The 9,047-nt window shown below is 39.5% G+C and overlaps 1 non-coding gene across 1 annotated transcript; it reads right to left on the bottom strand.

Annotated features, from left to right (window-relative positions):
• Positions 1-4,677: 4,677 nt before the first annotated feature.
• On the bottom strand, positions 4,678-4,784 carry LOC132008533 (U6 spliceosomal RNA). Its single transcript, XR_009401656.1, has one exon. It is a non-coding gene; the product is annotated as a U6 spliceosomal RNA (small nuclear RNA).
• Positions 4,785-9,047: the final 4,263 nt, after the last annotated feature.

Below are 9,047 nucleotides of genomic sequence, written 5' to 3'. Positions count from 1 at the left end.
GTGTGTGCATGTGTTGTGGAGTGTCTCACTTGGAATTCGTATCATCAAACCCAGTCCCCTCATCTTTGTCATAGATGTAGATGCTATTATGAGTACAGTAGGTAGATTTCCATATTTTTCTGATATTGTGTATGTGTGTGTGTATACACATACATAGAGGTATATATATGTATATAAAATTTGGCTTTGTATATTTCAAAATTGTGTTGCTAGGAAAATACACTTTTATGTTTCTTATGACTTGTAAAATTGTTGTTTTAACAATATGAAGTACCCATAATATTAGTATTGTTATAGGATTTATTTTGAGGTGATCTGCCTGATATTTCTCTTTGTAGTTCATTTGTTTTCAATCTTGTTATACATTTTACTTTTAGTTTACCAGTGCTTGACTAAAGTTTTGTAATAAATGTGTATAAAGTTATAGTTTGCTAACAAACTTTAGATTTATTCATATCCGTTTCTATCGCACAAGGCAAACATAGCACACTTTTCCTTCCTCTGCCTACTAGTACTCTGCCAAAGTACATGTTGCAATTGAATGGAGTTTTAGTTTGTTTGTTATTAAAATCAAATTTTAAAATAACCAGCGCTTAATTTATTTTCTAATTTCCTTTTGCTTGCTGAGAGAGGATAGAATGAAATGCTCAGTTTCACTGAGGTATCAGTCTGAGTTTATTAGAATCTGGGCTCCCTCACTTACTAGTTGTGTGACTGGACAATTAATTTATTTGAGCTGGAGATATTTTGTCTTTCAAAGGGGAGATGGGTCTAAATATTACCCACCTTAGAGGTAGATCAAATAAATAAGGTGATACGGATATAGCAGTTAGCATAATGCCTGGTACTTGGTAAGCTTTCAATATTGTTTAAAATATTACCATTGGTTTCTAAATATTTAAATATAAAAACTTTTTTTCCCCCAAATATTTACTTATTTGAAGTGGGAGGGGTTGGGAGGTAAGCAGAAGGAGTGGGAAAGAGAGAATCTCCAACAGACTCCTGTTGAGCAAGGAGCCCTAGGTGAAGCTCAGCCCCAGGACCTGAGATCATGACCTGAGCCAAAATTAAGAGCTGGGTGCTAAACTGGCTGAGCCACAGGCACCCCAAATATAAAAACTTCATATATGTGCTACTGTTAATATCTTCTACTGCTAAAGATCCTACAGATTTTTTCTTAGTTACTCTTGTCCTTATCTCTAGGTATTATATAACAAGCACATAGGTACATGGCTTGAGTTTGTTGTGTGAATATTGACATTATTAAATACCAATTCATACTTTGATTATTCCTATTCAGTTAAACAAGGGCATTCTCAATGAAAGTAGAAGGGAACTTTTATTTTTTATTTTTTTATTAACATATAATGTATTATTTGTTTCAGGGGTACAGGTCTGTGATTCATCAGTCTTATACAATTCACAGCACTCACCATAGCACATACCCTCCCCAATACCATGCCCCCCTCCCCCCAGCAACCCTGTGTTTGTTTTGTGAAATTAAGAGTCTTTTATGGTTTGTCTCCCTCCTGATCCCATCTTGTTTCATTTTTTCCTTCCCTACCCCCTAAACCCCCCACTTTGCCTCTCAAATTCCTCATATCAGGGAGATCATATGATAATTGTCTTTCTCTGATTGACTTATTCCATTCAGCATAATACCCTCTAGTTCCATCCATGTCGTTGCAAATGGCAAGACTTCATTTCTTGTGATGGCTGCATAGTATTCCATTGTATATATATACCACCTCTTCTTAATCCATTTATCTGTTGATGGACATCTGGGTTCTTCCCATAGTTTGGCTATTGTGGACATTGCTGCTATAAACATTCAGATGCATGTGCCGCTTCGGATCACTACATTTGTATCTTTAGAGTAAATACCCAGTAGTGTGATTGCTAGGTCATAGCTCTATTTTCAACTTTCTGAGGAACCTCCATGCTGTTGTCCAGAGTGACTGCACCACCTTGCATTCCCACCGGCCATGTAGGAGGTTTCCCCTTTCTCTGCATGCTCTCCAACATCTGACTTGTTAATTTTAGCCTGACTTGTTAATTTTAGCCATTCCCACTGGTGTGAGGTGGTATCTTACTGTGGTTTTGGCTTGTATTTCCCTGATGCCAAGTGATGTGGAGCCCTTTTTCATGTGTCTGTTGGCCATCTGGATGTCTTCTTTGCAGAAATGTTTGTTCATGTCCTCTGCCCATTTCTTGATTGGATTCTTTGTTCTTTGGGTGTTGAGTTTGATAAGTTCTTTACAGATTTTAGATACTAGCCCTTTATCTGATATGTCATTCACAAATATCTTCTCCGATTCGGTCAGTTGTCTTTTGGTTTTGTTGACTGTTTCCTTTGCTGTGCACAAGCTTTTGATCTTGATGAAGTCCCAATAGTTCATTTTTTCCCTTGCTTCCCTTGCCTTTGAAAATGTTTTTAGGAAGAAGTTACTGCACCTGAGGTCAGAGAAGTTGTTGCCTGTGTTCTCCTCAGGGATTTTGATGGATTCCTATCTCACATTGAGGGCTCTCATCCATCTTGAGTCTATTTTTGTGTGTGGTGTAAGGAAATGGTCCAGTTTCATTCTTCTGCGTGTGGCTGTCCCATTTTCCTAACACCATTTGTTGAAGAGACTGTCTTTTTTCCCCTGGCCATTCTTTCCTGCTTTATCGAAGATTATTTGACCATAGAGATGAGGGTCTATTTCTGGGCTCTTTAATCTGTTCCACTGATCTATGTGTCTGTTTTTGTGCCAGTGCCATACTGTCTTGATGATTACAGCTTTGTAATAGAGCTTGAAGTCTGGAATTGTGATGCCACCAATTTGGCTTTCTTTTTCAACATTCCTCTGGCTATTTGGGGTCTTTTCTGGTTCCATACAAATTTTAGGATTATTTGTTACATTTCTTTGAAAAACATTGATGGTATTTTGATAGGAATTGCATTAAATGTGTAGCAATTTCTGGAAGTGACATCCAGAGGAGGAGTCAAGATGGCAGAGAAATAGCAGGCTGAGACTACTTCAGCTAGCCGGAGATCAGCTAGATAGCTTATCTAAAGATTACAAACACCTGAAAATCCATTGGCAGATCGAAGAGAAGAAGAACAGCAATTCTGGAAACAGAAAAACAACCACTTTCTGAAAGGTAGGACCAGCGGAGAAGTGAATCCAAAGCGACGGGAAGATAGACCCCGGGGGGAGGGGCCGGCTCCCGGCAAGCAGCGGAGCAACGGCCCACAAAATCAGGACTTTTAAAAGTCTGTTCCGCTGAGGGACATTGCTCCAGAGGCTAAACCCGGACGAAGCCCACGTGGGGTCAGCGTGGCCTCAGGTCCTGCAGGGTCACAGAAGGATCGGGGGTGTCTGAGTGTCGCAGAGCTTGCGGGTACTGGAACGGGAAAGCCGGCTACAGAGACAGAGCCGACAGTAAGCTTGCAGCTTGGGGTGACCTTGAACCGGTCTCAGGCTGGGTGAGCTCGGAGCGCAGCCGGAGGTCAGGCAGATGGGAGTAACTAGGCACTGTTCTCTGAGGGTGCACTGAGGAGTGGGGCCCTGGGCTCTCGGCTCCTCCGGGCGGGAGACCAGGAGGCTGCCATTTGTATTCCCGTCCTCCAGAACTCTATGGAAAGCGCTCAGGGAACAAAAGCTCCTGAAAGCAAACCCGAGCGGATTACTCACCCCGGCCCCTGGTAAGGGCAGTGCAATTCCATCTGGGGCAAAGACACTTGAGAATCACTACAACAGGCCCCTCCCCCAGAAGATCAACAAGAAATCCAGCCTAGACCAAGTTCACCTACCAAGGAGTGCGGTTTCAATACCAAGGAGAGCAGCAGAATTCCAGAGGAGGAGAAAGCCAAGCACGGAACTCATGGCTTTTATCCTGTGATTTTTTTTTTTAGTCTTGCAGTTAATTTAATTTTTTCTTTTTCATTTTTTTTTTTCTTCTCGCCTTCGGGTAAAATTTTTTTTTAACTGTTACCTTTTTCTTTTTTAACGATTTTTTACTAGTTTATCTAATATATATATTTTTACTTTTTTACATTTTTCTTAGGTGTTTTCTTTTTTAAAAAAATTCTTTTCTTTTCTTTTTTTTCTTTTTCATTTTTCTTTTTTTTTCTTTCTTCCTTTTTGAACCTCTTTTTATCCCCTTTCTCCCCCCTCACGATTTTGGATCTCTTCTAATTTGGTTAAAGCATATTTTCCTGGGGTTGTTGCCACCCTTTTAGTATTTTACTTGCCCCTTCATTTACTCTTATCTGGACAAAATGACAAGACGTAAAAATTCAACACAAAAAAAAGAACAAGAGGCAGTACCGAAGGCTAGGGACCTAATCAATACAGACATCGGTAATATGTCAGATCTAGAGTTCAGAATGACAATTCTCAAGGTTCTAGCCGGGCTCGAAAAAGGCATGGAAGATATTAGAGAAACCCTCTCGAGAGATATAAAAGCCCTTTCTGGAGAAATAAAAGAACTAAAATCTAACCAAGGTGAAATCAAAAAAGCTATTAATGAGGTGCAATCAAAAATGGAGGCTCTAACTGCAAGGATAAATGAGGCAGAAGAAAGAATTAGTGATATAGAAGGCCAAATGACAGAGAATAAAGAAGCTGAGCAAAAGAGAGACAAACAGCTACTGGACCACGAGGGGAGAATTCGAGAGATAAGTGACACCATAAGACGAAACAACATTAGAATAATTGGGATTCCATTCTTGCGCAGGGGCCATGCTAATCTTCTCTGTATCGTTCCAATTTTAGTATATGTGCTGCCGAAGCGAGCACAGAATAATTGGGATTCCAGAAGAAGAAGAAAGGGAGAGAGGAGCAGAAGGTATACTGGAGAGAATTATTGGGGAGAATTTCCCCAATATGGCAAAGGGAACGAGCATCAAAATTCAGGAGGTTCAGAGAACGCCCCTCAAAATCAATAAGAATAGGCCCACACCCCGTCACCTAATAGTAAAATTTACAAGTCTCAGTGACAAAGAGAAAATCCTGAAAGCAGCCCGGGAAAAGAAGTCTGTAACATACAATGGTAAAAATATTAGATTGGCAGCTGACTTATCCACAGAGACCTGGCAGGCCAGAAAGAGCTGGCATGATATTTTCAGAGCACTAAACGAGAAAAACATGCAGCCAAGAATACTATATCCAGCTAGGCTGTCATTGAAAATAGAAGGAGAGATTAAAAGCTTCCAGGACAAACAACAACTGAAAGAATTTGCAAACACCAAACCAGCTCTACAGGAAATATTGAAAGGGGTCCTCTAAGCAAAGAGAGAGCCTACAAGTGGTAGATCAGAAAGGAACAGAGACCATATACAGTAACAGTCACCTTAAAGGCAATACAATGGCACTAAATTCATATCTCTCCATAGTTACTCTGAAGGTGAATGGGCTAAATGCCCCTGTCAAAAGACACAGGCTATCAGAATGGATAAAAAAACAAAACCCATCTATATGTTGCCTCCAAGAAACTCATTTTAAGCCCGAAGACACGGCCAGATTTGAAGTGAGGGGGTGGAAAAGAATTTACCATGCTAATCGACATCAGAAGAAAGCAGGAGTGGCAATCCTTATATCAGATCAATTAGATTTTAAGCCAAAGACTATAATAAGGGATGAGGAAGGACACTATATCATACTCAAAGGGTCTGTCCAACAAGAAGATTTAACAATTTTAAATATCTATGCCCCCAATGTGGGAGCAGCCAACTATATAAACCAATTAATAACAAAATCAAAGAAACACATCAACAATGATACAATAATAGTAGGGGACTTTAACACTCCCCTCACTGAAATGGACAGATCATCCAAGCAAAAGATCAGCAAGGAAATAAAGGCCTTAAACGACACACTGGACCAGATGGACATCACAGATATATTCAGAACATTTCATCCCAAAGCAATAGAATACACATTCTTCTCTAGTGCACATGGAACATTCTCCAGAATAGATCACATCCTGGGTCCTAAATCAGGACTCAACCGGTATCAAAAGATTGGGATCATTCCCTGCATATTTTCAGACCACAATGCTCTAAAGCTAGAACTCAACCACAAAAGGAAGTTTGAAAAGAACCCAAATACATGGAGACTAAACAGCATCCTTCTAAAGAATGAATGGGTCAACCGGGAAATTAAAGAAGAATTGAAAAAAATCATGGAAACAAATGATAATGAAAATACAACGGTTCAAAATCTGTGGGATACAACAAAGGCAGTCCTGAAAGGAAAATATATAGCGGTACAAGCCTTTCTCAAGAAACAAGAAAGGTCTCAGGTACACAACCTACCCCTACACCTAAAGGAGCTGGAGAAAGAACAAGAAAGAAACCCTAAGCCCAGCAGGAGAAGAGAAATCATAAAGATCAGAGCAGAAATCAATGAAATAGAAACAAACAAACAAAAAAAAAAATAGAACAAATCAACGAAAGTAGGAGCTGGTTCTTTGAAAGAATTAATAAAATTGATAAACCCCTGGCCCGACTTATCAAAAAGAAAAGAGAAAGGACCCAAATAAATAAAATCATGAATGAAAGAGGAGAGATCACAACTAACACCAAAGAAATACAAACTATTATAAGAACATACTATGAGCAACTCTACCGCAATAAATTTGACAATCTGGAAGAAATGGATGCATTCCTAGAAACATATAAACTACCACAACTGAACCAGGAAGAAATAGAAAGCCTGAACAGACCCATAACCAGTAAGGAGATTGAAACAGTCATTAAAAATTTCCAAACAAACAAAAGCCCAGGGCCAGATGGCTTCCCGGGGGAATTCTACCAAACATTTAAAGAAGAACTAATTCCTATTCTCCAGAAACTGTTCCAAAAAATAGAAATGGAGGGAAAACTTCCAAACTCATTTTATGAGGCCAGCATCACCTTGATCCCAAAACCAGACAAGGATCCCACCAAAAAAGAGAGCTATAGACCAATATCATTGATGAACACAGATGCGAAAATACTCAACAAAATACTAGCCAATAGGATTCAACAGTACATTAAAAGGATTATTCACCACGACCAAGTGGGATTTATACCAGGGCTGCAAGGTTGGTTCAACATCCGCACATCAGTCAATGTGATACAACACATCAATAAAAGAAAGAACAAGAACCATATGATACTCTCAATAGATGCTGAAAAAGCATTTGACAAAGTACAGCATCCCTTCCTGATCAAAACTCTTCAAAGTGTAGGGATAGAGGGCACATACCTCAATATCATCAAAGCCATCTATGAAAAACCCACCGCAAATATCATTCTCAATGGAGAAAAACTGAAAGCTTTTCCGCTAAGGTCAGGAACACGGCAGGGATGTCCATTATCACCACTGCTATTCAACATTGTACTAGAGGTCCTAGCCTCAGCAATCAGACAACAAAAGGAAATTAAAGGCATCCAAATCGGCAAAGAAGAAGTCAAATTATCTCTCTTCGCAGATGATATGATACTCTATGTGGACAACCCAAAAGACTCCACTCCAAAACTGCTAGAACTTATACAGGAATTCAGTAAAGTGTCAGGATATAAAATCAATGCACAGAAATCAGTTGCATTTCTCCACACCAACAGCAAGACAGAAGAGAGATATTAAGGAGTCAATCCCGTTTACAATTGCATCCAAAACCATAAGATACCTAGGAATAAACCTAACCAAAGAGACACAGAATCTATACTCAGAAAACTATAAAGTACTCATGAAAGAAATTGAGGAAGACACAAAGAAATGGAAAAATGTTCCATGCTCCTGGATTGGAAGAATAAATATTGTGAAAATGTCTATGCTACCTAAAGCAATCTACACATTTAATGCAATTCCTATCAAAGTACCATCCATATTTTTCAAAGAAGTGGAACAAATAATTCTAAAATTTATATGGAACCAGAAAAGACCTCGAATAGCCAAAGAGATATTGAAAAAGAAAGCCAACGTTGGTGGCATCACAATTCCGGACTTCAAGCTCTATTACAAAGCTGTCATCATCAAGACAGCATGGTACTGGCACAAAAACAGACACATAGATCAATGGAACAGAATAGAGAGCCCAGAAATAGACTCTCAACTCTACAGTCAACTAATCTTCGACAAAGCAGGAAAGAATGTCCAATGGAAAAAAGACAGCCTCTTCAATAAATGGTGCTGGGAAAATTGGACAGCCACATGCAGAAAAATGAAATTGGACCATTTCCTTACATCACACACAAAAATAGACTCAAAATGGATGAAGGACCTCAATGTGCGAAAGGAATCCATCAAAATCCTTGAGGAGAACACAGGCAGCAACCTCTTCGACCTCAGCCGCAGCAACATCTTCCTAGGAACAATGCCAAAGGCAAGGGAAGCAAGGGCAAAAATGATCTATTGGGATTTCATTAAGATCAAAAGCTTTTGCACAGCAAAGGAAACAGTTAACAAAATCAAAAGACAACTGACAGAATGGGAGAAGATATTTGCAAATGACATATCAGATAAAGGACTAGTGTCCAGAATCTATAAAGATCTTAGCTAACTCAATACCCAAAGAACAAATAATCCAATCAAGAAATGGGCAGAGCATTTCTGCAAAGAAGACATCCAGTTTGCCAACAGACACATGAAAAAAGTGCTCCATATCACTCGGCATCAGGGAAATAAAAATCAAAACCACAATGAGATACCACCTCACACCAGTCAAAATGGCTAAAATCAACAAGTCTGGAAATGACAGATGCTGGCGAGGATGCGGAGAAAGGGGAACCCTCCTACACTGTTGGTGGGAATGCAAGTTGGTGCAGCCACTCTGGAAAACAGCATGGAGGTTCCTCAAAATGTTGAAAATACAACTGCCCTATGACCCAGCAATTGCACTACTGGGTATTTACCCTAAAGATACAAACGTAGTGATCCAAAGGGGCACATGCACCCGAATGTTTATAGCAGCAATGTCCACAATAGCCAAACTATGGAAAGAACCTAGATGTCCATCAACAGATGAATGGATCAAGAAGATGTGGTATATATACACAATGGAATACTATGCAGCCA

The sequence above is a fragment of the Mustela nigripes genome, unplaced genomic scaffold (assembly GCF_022355385.1).
Source record: "Mustela nigripes isolate SB6536 unplaced genomic scaffold, MUSNIG.SB6536 HiC_scaffold_148, whole genome shotgun sequence".
NCBI lineage: Eukaryota > Metazoa > Chordata > Mammalia > Carnivora > Mustelidae > Mustela > Mustela nigripes.
Note: the sequence above shows the minus strand (reverse complement) of the source record. Positions and strands in the feature narration are given on the sequence as shown.